This window comes from Chelonia mydas, chromosome 11 (genome assembly GCF_015237465.2).
Source record: "Chelonia mydas isolate rCheMyd1 chromosome 11, rCheMyd1.pri.v2, whole genome shotgun sequence".
In the NCBI taxonomy this organism is placed as follows: Eukaryota; Metazoa; Chordata; order Testudines; family Cheloniidae; genus Chelonia; species Chelonia mydas.
In genome coordinates, this window is record NC_051251.2 from 70,431,127 (window position 1) to 70,443,597 (window position 12,471).

General features: G+C 38.0%; 1 protein-coding gene across 13 annotated transcripts in view; it reads right to left on the reverse strand.

The window, feature by feature from the left end:
• AGAP1 (ArfGAP with GTPase domain, ankyrin repeat and PH domain 1) overlaps nt 1-12,471 on the reverse strand; it is a 684,170-nt gene that overhangs the window by 520,748 nt on the left and 150,951 nt on the right. The window lies entirely within an intron of this gene.

The window sequence follows — 12,471 nt, forward strand, 5'->3', positions numbered from 1 at the left end:
TAAGTTTGAGTGCACAATCAATCAACTGCAATTAGCACGACTAGATTCTGCTTTAGGAATCACCACCAACTCTATGTCCATCCATCTGTAAGATTATATGAAAGAAGAAGAAAAATGAAGGACCCAGATGGGCCAAACTTTCAGCCCAGCCTTAGGCAGGTCTAAAGCAATTCTGAGCCCACAAAAGTGCAGGCATAATTAATGCTACTTAGACATCCAACGACTTAACCAAACCTCCAAAACAAATGCTTCGACATTTAAGTGAGCTTTATTGTGCCCACAAATTGCAAACACAAAAAAGAAGGCTAGTGTTTTCAGTACTTGGTCCTTCCACTGTTATTTCAGGATACATATTCAGGTCCAAATTGCTTTTGTATCTCTTTAGTTTTCTTTTGGATGAATACAAGCTATTTTAATAGTCATTGACATATTGTCTCCCCTCCCCTTTCTGCAGTCTCTCCCTCCTACCATGCTGTTCAGTGTCACTCTGTGTTTTGACACACAAACACAGTAGGATGTATCAGTACTAAAACTGCTCCCTCAAGCAACGATAGCACTGCTGAGGACAAAAGGCTTAATAAATATCCCTTCATTCACCTCACAGAATGGGGTGAAGCAAAGCAGCACAACTGGGGAAGCGAAAACAAGATGGTGAATAAAAATGAAGCATCCTAAAAGACCAGGGACTTCTGACACAATAGGTAGCATCTACACAACCTGCAAAGCTAGACAACAAGGTTGTACAAACACCTGTCCCATGTCTACACCACAGCCCCCATTGTTGATGCCACAAATATAATTGCACTGGTGCAGAACTTGTTTTCCTAATGTAGAGAAGGTCCCACAAGAGGTTCTTAGGGGTTAAGGTACATGGCACTTTAGGTTAATGGAGGCTTTGAATCCCATTGCCTAACCTTTTATACGACAGAAAGGGACTGAGGTACAGACAATCATGAAACAGAATTTAGCTTACAGAAATCACTGAATACATTAATTCAGTGGAAGAATAAAAGCTCTCTCTCTTTTCACCATGTTTATTTTCATGTTGACAGAGATTCAAGTAACTTCAGGTTCCCAAAGACTAAAACACAGAACAAATTCCTGTTAATTTCTTTACGTTCATTCTCAGGCACAGCATCACACTGCCAAGTAAGAAAAATAATACTGCTCTCATTTAAGGTAATTTCTTGCACTTTTAGTAATTAAAAGCAAGATGATAGGATCAAGATTATTTCCATTAAGCAGCCCTGATTTTCTTAAACTAAATGCATAAATCTATAGCAATAAAAGATTTCAGAATGTCATGCTTTTAAAGATGCATAAAAAACTGTATTTTGTATAACAATAATACTTAAATATGCTTAAGTTCAAACCAGACTAGTGTTGGCAACATCAAATGAAACTACTGGCTGACGCAATAGCATTTAGTATTCACCTAATTTATTCTGACAGGTTTCAGAGTAACAGCCGTGTTAGTCTGTATTTGCAAAAAGAAAAGGAGTACTTGTGGCACCTTAGAGACTAACCAATTTATTTGAGCATAAGCTTTCGTGAGCTACAGCTACAGCATCCGATGAAGTGAGCTGTAGCTCACGAAAGCTTATGCTCAAATAAATTGGTTAGTCTCTAAGGTGCCACAAGTACTCCTTTTCTTTTTGCTAATTTATTCTATGCATCACGGAGCACCAAAGGCTATTGGTCTCTACTAGCAATATTTAGATTAACTACCCCAGTGTTATGCCTTGAGTGAACAAAAATACAAGTTTCAAAGGGCAGAGAGTTAAAAAGGAAACTGCATTATTCTCCATGAAAAATAGTGAAGACATATTGTGCATTTTCTTCAATAGCATTATCAGGCCAATCCCATAGTACAGTTCATTTCATAATCAGAAGCCTCCACTTTTTCAGAGATACTTAAAAACAACCAGGTATAATATTAACCACATCTGGAATGCGCATGTAAGTAGCCAAAATTCTATAGTTTTACAGTTGACTAGCTGTCACTCCTTACTCTGAGCAGAACCAGCATTCTTTCTAACAAGGGTATCAGCGTGGGTTGGAAAAGGCCATTAACTGCCAGATAGCTTGGAACACTGTATTTACAAAATGCGTTCTTCAGAACAAGACTCATTTAACTTCATCATCTTCATCTGGCATCCAGCAAACAGTCCTAACTTATGCATCTATACATGGATATAAACAGTTGTAGTACTGTGCTATGTAGTTAATTCCTTCATACCAGAAGCCTGCAAAACTTAAATTGGTTCTCAGACAGGAGGATGCAGGTGGAGAAGTCCTTTAAGAAATGTCATCACCACAGTGTTGGAAAAAAACAATTTCCCTTGGCTAGGTGGATGAAATATGGATATTACTGCAAAGTGAACTCTCAGTGAACTGAGTGCCAAGCCCAATTCCTGAAGGTGTAGCAGGTACTCTAAGACAGGGATTCTCAGAACAAAATTTTTGGTGGCCTCAGAGTGTGGCCACCAATTCTTGCTGGTGGCTTTTTCCTAAAATACTTAATTAGGTTTAGGCAAAACAAATAAATATGCACATATACACGGCCAAATCATTGTAATTTATTTATTGCTAGCTAGTAAGTCCATTGTGAAAAGAGATTAACAAACATACAAAAATCTCTATTCACAGCAGATTTACAAAGCCCTATCAAGAAGCCTAGGGACAAGGAGGCAGCGGAGGGCTGGAGCCCGAAGCTCTGTGGCCAGAGCCTGCTACCCCAGGGCTGAGGCCCAAAGCCTGAATCCCACTGCCCCTGGGAAGGTGGGAAACTCACCAGCTGCATGGTCCTCCAGCATTGTGCCCCAAGTGTCTTCACATGAGGAGCAGGGCCCAACCACTGCTGGTGGCCCGAGCAATCAACACTAAGACAGTGCATCCAGGAGCAACAGGAAGGGGCTGCTACTTTGGCCTCCGGTCCCCTGATCAAAGGGGAGGAGTGTGACCACAAGAAAAGCATTTGAGAAATGCTGTTTTAAGATGTCCTGGATAGAAGCTCCACTGGCTGGGTCCCACAGGCCAAGGAGCACATGGAAAACCTCTTCCACTTCACTAAGTAGACCGTCCAAGTGGAAGGTTTCCAACTCTTAAGTAGGACCTGTTGGACAGCCTCCGAACAACACTCTTCCTCCTCATTCAGCCATACAGCACCCACACTGTAAGGTGTAGGAAACTGACCTTCGGATTCAGGATGCAGCCGAAGTCCTGCACGAGGTCGTCGGCAAGGAGAGGAAAAGCCATGGAAGGCTGAACTGACAGGAGGTCCAAGAACTGGTCTGGTGTTCTCGCATGGCTCTGGAATAGTTCCTGGGAGGACACCTTCAGAGTGTTAGCCCCCTTAGGGACACACTCTCACTGGGGTAAACCCCTTGGCTTCACCATCTCTTGGGTCCAAACCCTCTGAGCCTTCAGAATGCCTGCCTCACACAGTGAGCTCCCCTCAATGAGTCCACTTGAATAAGACCTCTGGGGAAGACCTGCATGCTCAAAGGGAGCAATGCACCCCCACCCTCTTTAAACTGGAGTGACTCTGAATGTTTTAAAAACAGAAGGGCTTACTTGGCAACACAAAGACCTGTGTGTAAAGTGTTTTACGAAACTCAAAGCTGCTCGATATAACTAGTGGAAAGCCACTGAACTATGAAAAGTGCTTAGATGAGAAATGGACAAAATAAAGATTGCACTATTCCTTTTATACTGAAAATACCTTGGCCAAGAATGTACTGAATGCCTTCCAAAACAAGGTAGACTTTCACTCCCTTTTTTCCAAGCAAGTGGCTCCTGAAGAGCTAAATGAAGCAGAAGTGATGGATGCCAGGCTCTTTGATATCCGAATTTGAGGACTTTCCAGGTTATTGAACAAATTACTCTCTCTAACTCATTGATTTAACTATCAAAATTAAAGAACCCCTGAATGGTAAGCAGCACCAAACAATAGAGAGATGTCAGGACGCAGTTAAACAAGACTCAGCTCACTCAGTCTGACTTTATAATTGCCCAGTGCTTACACATCAGAGAAAATATAGTTTCAGGTAATAAATAAAATGGACATTTTAACAGAAAGGGGTAGTTACAAGTTATGTTTATTACAGCTGAAATAGTAAACTAATTGACAATATGTTCCTTACTCTATTTAATAACAATAGTACACAACTTTTATTTTATTTTAATTGCCCTTACTGGGGCAGCACAGGCTACTAGGCTCAAGCTAGTAAGTGTCAGGTACATTTTTCAAGTCCTGTGCATAATAAAACCAACCTGTCAAACATTCTAACCAGGCCTAAAGTCCAATTTTAACAGCTGAAATAGAGTTGACTCTAAACAGCTACAAGAGAGTTAATTCTCATGTTCTCTATTAACACAATGAAATATTTTCTGCATGGGATCTAGGGATTGAGATGGAAAAGCAATCTCCCTTGCCAACATATATATAAAAATGTTTGTCAGACCAGAAGATTCCAGAGTGAAGCAACTGCATAAGGAATACTAGGGACAGTGTCCCAGTTTCTCAGTCAGTCATGTAATAATAATGTCCACATAAGTAGAACATTTTTAGTCAGAATAAACATCAGTAATTCTGTATCCGCAAAAAGAAAAGGAGTACTTGTGGCACCTTAGAGACTAACAAATTTATTTGAGCATAAGCTTTCGTGAGCTACAGCTCAGTTCATCAGATGCATTCCGATGAAGTGAGCTGTAGCTCACGAAAGCTTATGCTCAAATAAATTGGTTAGTCTCTAAGGTGCCACAAGTACTTCTTTTCTTTTATCAGTAATTCTGAATCTCTTTCCTAAGATGGCTTTATTTTCAAAGAGTCAAGGAGCACAGCTTTCTTCTCAAGTGCCACACTTTAGTGGTCAATAACATTTACAGCCAACAACAGAAAAATCTGAAATTAGGGATCATCATAGTACAGTGATGACCAAAACATCAGGGACATCACTAATTTGGAGGATTGCCCCTAGTAGACAACACTATGTCCATATGTACAGGGAAACAAATTCACTGAGTGTCAGTGTGCTTGGCACCCTACAAAACAGAGGAAGCAGCAGTCCTTTCCCCAAAAGCGTATGTACTATGTACCATAAGGAAAGACATTCTCAGATCAGAAGGAAGATTTTATATGTGGCTTCCTCCTGTCTTAATGACTAGAATAAACACAATGATTATCATCGTGAGGATAGATGGCCAGAACTAGCACTAGTGTTATGAGAATCACCTCTTCTCAAAATATATTTACCTGGAGGTTTCAAATTAACAACAATTTGGGTGAGCGACAGCTGCTGGGAAATATTTCTATTTCTAATATAAATCTTGAGAGTATTAATGGGCTATTTCTCCAATTAACTGGACAAGCCCACCAACAAGTTCATATCCATGGAAATCTGAAGCAATCAGTGCATGAACAGCAAATCAGAAACACTGGAGTTGGTAGCAGTCAGCAGAGTGCTTTCTGCCCTCCACTTGTGATTCCTGGCATCTCAAATTCAGTCCCGCTTCAACAAAGATTAGCATTTAAAACCTCAGATAAAAGAGAGCAATTTGCTTGAAATCCATCATGGGACTGTAGGTAGAAAGAGGAAGTTTAATTCATACATATCCAAAACTGGGAATCTGTCTCCCGGAATTGTCCCTAACCCTGAAATGGAGAATAAAAGAACACAAGAATTACATAAACTAGCAACTGCTAAGAAGCTTGCAAATGAACTGCCAGTAATAAACAGCTAGATTCATTTCAGCTCCAAAGGACTGCATTCTTAGTTTATTGCAGCTCCAGAGATAAAAGGCCACATCCATAAACTGTTCTTATCTCCTAAACCAAAATGTCCTTCATTACTCCATGGAGGTAACTGAGGTCTCAGAATTAAAATAGCAGGAGTCAGATTTTGGCTTAGAAACTAGTACATAATTTTTAACACTTACATTCTACAAAAATCTTCATTTATAAAATCCAACTTTCATGAATACAAGATTTATGACGTGTCATCTAGTAATTATTATAAATATTTTACTATAACATTTTTCTGCAATATCTTTATGTTGCTCCCAAATGAATTTTTACTATCAAATGATCTGGAAATACGATGTTTGCATTTTACAGAGATGAGGTAATATCAATTGCCACCTAGAACATACAATTAAAAAGAATTTTAAAGGCATTTCCAGGAACTAAAGTTATTTCAATAGCATCTTCATGTATAAAAACAGTTTGCAATAGAAGCTATCCTTACAACCCTTTTAAAGATGACCTAACCTAAGTTTTTGTCTTTAAGAGCTTGTAAAGAAAACAATCATGCTATATAAATGTTTCTTGGGCTTAGATTTTCTCCAGGTACATGCTATGTAACTGAGGGACGACCAGGTCTTTAGAGTCTCCTTCCAAGTTAGAATAAGGATGTTCATTGTTTTGGTGACTACAATAACGCTACATGAAGGTAACTTTATATGAACTATTGATAATCCTTAAAAAGTATCCTCAACAACTGTAAATTACAGAAAATGTAAGAAATTATAATTGAAGTGCACTGTCCCTTATTCGGGAGTTTCAAACTCACCCTCATATTGGTCATCAGTTGCAATTCCTATTGCTTTTCTCACCAGGATATTCATGTGTAGCAGTAAAGAATTCAATTATTTTCTTACAAAACTTGCATGTGCTTTTGTAGATCATGGGCCTCATTTTTAGAGGTGGAATACCTACAGCTCCTGTTGAATTTAAATGGAGTTATGGCGTTAAGTAATCTATGAAAAATTAGGTCCTAGATGAATTCTTCCCACGATCATGCTATTTTATTCACAACTACACAAAGCTCCAATAAAATAATAATGAGAAGCTCCTGCATACAAATTAATATCCTGTGCCAGATTACTAGGTCTGAGAAGACATGAAGGAAGTGACACTTTTGAAAGACAGGGAGCATACCATGTATTATCACAACAACATTAACCTTGCTGGATAGTTTGCTACAAAAAACATTTGGAGTTATTTTGTACACACTGTGGAATTATTTGATAACAAACATTGTAATTGTACATATGTTTGAAATATGTGAACAGAGTCAAGCTAATGGTTTATTTTTAAGGTTCCTTCAAGTTAACTTTGTGTTCCTAAAACAGAATAGATATCTGCTTTTCAAATTAGATTTTTTAATGGCATTTCTTTTGCTCACATATAAAAATTTCCACTCTGGATTCTTTTGGCATACAAACCTCCCACTACTGTAGGTTTACTGCAGATGCCTAGAGAAAATCCTAACATTATTGTAAAGGGCAAGACTGATATATTACTAATCTTTGATAATGCTCCTTTTTATATTTCACCCACATCAGGAATGAAACAAGTCTACAGTGCACCAGCAGTTAATTTGCACTCCCTACAAAACACTTATTTGGAAACATGATAGTAGGAACACAACTGAAGAATAATGTTCCAGTGTAAACAACTGTTCCATGTTAATTTCAACAGACCTTAAGTTCTTTTAGAAACTGCAATAGCCTGTGCCACACAGGTTTGAAGTTCTCTATTAGCAGTAACCTTCAACACTTTAGAGTTCTATTTTCTTGCCTTAGGAAAAACAAAAAAAGTGTCCAGACCCGCTTAAGTACACTTCTGAATACCAATGCCCTGCAATGGACATTCAGACCTGCTATAGCTTGGACCCAAGCTGCTGAGCTCTAAACAAAAAAACAAAACCACCACCATTTACCGAGTGCAACCTGAGCTCATCAAGATCAAGGCAAGATTGGGGGCTTGGGGGAAAAAGGAGGGAAGAGGGTATTTTTATGCTCTAGACCTTGGGTAGCTAATGGTCTAATCATCCAGCTCAGTGGTTCTCAACCAAGGCCACACAGAGGTCTTCGTTGGGGTACAACTCATCTAGAAACTGGCCTAGTTTTACAACAGGCTTCATAAAAAGCACTAGTGAAGTCAGCACAAACTAAAATTTCATACAATGGACTTGTTTATACCGCTTTATATAACTATACACTGAAATGAAAGGACAATATTTATATTCCAATTGTTTATTTTATAATTATTGTATATGGTAAAAATGAGAAAGTAAGCAATTTTTTTCCAGTAAGTGTGCTGTGACACTTCTGTATTTTTATGTCCGATTTTGTAAGCACGTAGTTTTGAAGTGAGGTGAAACTTGGGGTATGCAAGACAAATCTGACTCCCGACAGGGGTTCAGTAGTCTGGAAAGGTTGAGAGCAACTAATCTAGATAAGCGCCATAATTCTCTTGATCTGCCAAATATTACAACTGACATGTACATAAGCCAAGAAGATGCCAGATTTCAGGCAAAATGTATACTCATTTAGCCAACAGTGCTTGGCTTGAGGGGGACAGAAGAGGGGAAAGCATGCCAGTACCCGAACATGCAGGATTACCTATCAGTTGTATTACTGTAGCATTCAGTGTTCAGCCAAGACTGAGGCCCTGAGCAGAAAGTTACAAAGGTCATAATGCCATTCGTTTAGCTACTGACTTCAGTCAAGTTAATACAGAGCAACCTCAGAAATTAAAATTTGATTTTTGTCTAAACAGAAAATGTGAAAACCACCACTGCCAGCATCTGGTGTATACTTGAATAGTGCACAAACATTAATCTTTCCCTTTCTCTCTAATACAGCCAGTGACCTTAATACCAGTTCAGTTTTTAATCATCTGGATGTATCAGTACAGCTGTCATCCAGTCTGCCTGACACAGAACTTCCCCAATAAATAAAAATAAAATCTCTTAACCAACTCATGACAATTCCTAAAATGATTAGAATCCCTTTATCACTTGGATTTTATTTTATCATGACAATGTCTGGACAAAGCCCACTCTCTAATTCAAAAACACAGCTAATCCTTACAGACTAGAAAATTACTGTGGAAATAATATTTTCCAGCCATTATGTTTTAGATCCTGATCTAAACAACTGAGATGTAAACACCCCTAGCTCAAAATGAGGGTCAGTCAACATAAGCTTCTTGGAAGAAGGGGATTTCTGGGTCAGCGCACTAAAGCAAAAAATTAATGGTGTAAACTATGGAGTCCAATGAAATTCCCCAAGGTCTCTGACCTAGAGAGATATTTCAGGTAAGAGCTTGTAAGGATAATTGGATCTCAATATCTCATTGTGATTTGCTTTATCATAAGCTCCAGTACAAAAATCTCTCAGGCCCCAGACTCCTGCCTTCTTGGTTGCTTCCTCAACCCCTGAGTGGTTTTGCTTTAGAATACACAAATACATGATTTTTTTTCTAAAAGTTACCAAAAAATAAGATGCATATGAAAACAAAAACCAAGAGTGAGCTAATGACTAGCTCAATATGCAAAGCAAAGCATCGCAAAATGTGGGGCGCACACATACCTCCTGAAGGCAGATGCAAACAACTAAGTGTCGAAGAGGCCTCCTTTTTTTTTTTTTCTTTTTCTTAAGTCAAATCTTTGGGCATTTTTTTCCCCCAAAAGCACTAATGTGATTTATGAGCTTAAGTCTTAACTTTCAATGGGACTTAGGTGCTTTTGAAAATTGTATGCTTTAGCTCTATGCCTAAACAACAGTTGAGGTGAGAATTGCACTGTCCACTTTAAGGAGTGGTAACTCTGATGCTGGTGATACTTTGAATGCCAACATTAACTAATTCAGGTTGTTCAAGGCATGTTAGAAAGGAGAGAAAGTATCAAATCATGCATTTCCCAAAGCTGGTGGGGAGGGGGAAGAGGGCAAGGCAAAGGAATTACCAGGACTGGGCTGGAACCTTCACCAGCACATGGAGGGATTGCAGGGAGCACAACTGGTTTAGTTTTCCTGAAGGAGCCACCCCCACTTAAAGTTGGGAGAACACTGATGTAAAGTATCATCACCTAACTTTGGAAAGTAATTTTGCTTTAAAATGTTTTTCTGTCATTGTATTGCTTCAAAAATTTTAGAAATTTGAGGTTGCCACATACTACCTGGAGACAAGCAGCCAATTTCAAAACAAAAGCCACACACAAAAAACATTCAATAAACATTGAATAATCGGTACCAAATTTCCTTTCCCTTACACTGGTGTGGAAGCCATCTATTTTCTTACTCATTATACATGCCTTGTTTTGGTTCAGCATTTTGTCTTAACATATAAAATATATGAACTAAAAAAAAAAAAAAAAAAAAATCTACGCATGTCTACAAAAATTAGAAATACCAACCCTGCAAAGTAAGATTCATAGAAAGTTGAATTAGATGATACTGAAGCTGCTTTAATAACTTAAGTCCTCTCTACAAAAAAGAAAATGAGATGAAAACATTCCTTCCTGCATATGTTGCTCCTTGTGATGTTTGTTGCTCACCAGTACTTCAACCTCAGATTCCCATAACACCTTGATGAATTAAAATATTATTTGGTGTTTACTAAAAACTGAAGGCAGCAAAACGTAAAGGTTACATTAAGGGTCAGAGTTGAACTGTCAGGAGTCAAAGTCTGCAGAGTTAAGGACTGCCACTCCATTCTTATCTTGACACGGTCTATTTATATACTGGAACTTATTTGACATGTCAGCTCCAAAGCCCTAGCAGCACCCAAAAACAAAGAGGGTGAGTAAAGGACAAAATTAGTTAAATTTGAATTTCTTGGCATTATACCAAGAAGCATCAGCCCAAACTGAAGACTAAATTCAAAATGTGTTTTTTGGAAAGAAGTACTTTGCTGGTAGTAGCAACAACAAATGGAAAAAACCACCAACAAAAAAACAACAGCACTGAAACCAAATACACCTTTCTTGAGGAGAAGGATGGAGTTACTGTTGGAGGAAAAACAAAATAAAGATTGTTCTGAATTTAAAAACGAAACACACACCCCCCCCCCACAGAGCTGAAAACAGACACTCCAACCTACAAAATGGGATTCACACAGTAAGCAGTGCATGACATTTAACTATATTTTCATACATATAATACAGTAAAACAAACTTTTTAAGTAGGGTAAGAATTAGCCCATTAAGGGTTGCAATTAGTTTTAAAATTTTCACTGACAAGCTTTATGGTATTGGCATTTGGAAAAAAAACTCACTGGAAATTTTGCTTAACCAATAGTGCACCTACCTCTTTATAAGATGGATGAGAGTGTCCCTTTCTCTTTACCCCCAATGTATATTTACCCCCAATGTAAGAATGTTGTACTTTCCATATATATCTCTGTACTGTTAAAACAATATAAGTTACATTCTAAGCATTTTGGCATGAAGCAAATACCAAAAGCTGTGTGAAATAAGTTAATATCTCTGTTGTGGTTACTTCAAACTTTAGAGGTCAGACCACAAGTTACGGTAGCGTTTGCTGCAATCCCACATGGACATATTTAATATTTTATTGACGGAGTGTTATTATGCATGAAGTTATTATTTGCATACATTACAACTTTGCTATAATGACGTCTACAACCTAAAGCATGCAGCCATTATTTGCACCTGAACTGTTGGGTCACTGGATCTGCAACGTTTTGCTATGGATGAAAAATTATAATACTATTTCTTTAAAATAAAAGAACACCTGTATATACTCTGGAAACATTTTTCTATTGCACATGCAAAGAAAAATACTAAAAAACCTTTGTCAGTGGAGGTACTTCAGTTGTTATTTGTCCATAACCTTTTTTCTTAATCTCTTTGGTGTATTTTTAGTCTAGTTGCTGATATAATTAATGTCATATAAAATTTATGATTACCTATTAAAGTTCCAGAAAATAGCACTATTGGGAACTAGAAAAATATGATTTTTTACACTGATGCTGAATAATTTAAATTCAGGTTGATGTTTAATGTTTCTCTTTTTGAGTAGACAATTTATTCCAGGCCAGATTTAAAAAGATGGCCTTACAAACTGCTGTCAGTGTGGGGAATCTATCCCAACTATTCTACTTACTTTCCATTAACTTAATCTGAAAGGTAGTTTACTTTTGTATTCCAAAAAGGTTAATAGCAATGAGTCCCAGAAGTTCTCCCTGTTATTTTCTAAGTAAGTTTATAATACTTAACTACTGCAAGCTCTAATTTACATGGAATGTGTAAAAGGAATATTTCGCATTTCTGATATCTGCATGGCTTTTTAGCTTCACCAACCATCTATGGACAAACACAGATACTTTGCCTGTCCTCACGATCATACTGTTAAAATAGACTTACCAATACTGGAAGTATTCTAGAACAGACTTAACACAGTTTCTCTAATACTCCAACTGGTCAAAAGGATTTTAAACCACAATACAGCACAGAGTGACCTAGTAACCTATATAAAAAAGCAACACAGGCATTCTTTATCCCCCTTATATAAATGAACAAGCTGCACTTGTGTCACATTCAACTATCCTAGCAGTGACCAAAGTTACAAGACGGTGTTTCCTCACTCGTTATGCAATCTGCCTTCATCATAAGCGGTTACCTCTTGCACCTGAGTAGAAGGTGGCGGGCAGCGCTGAAT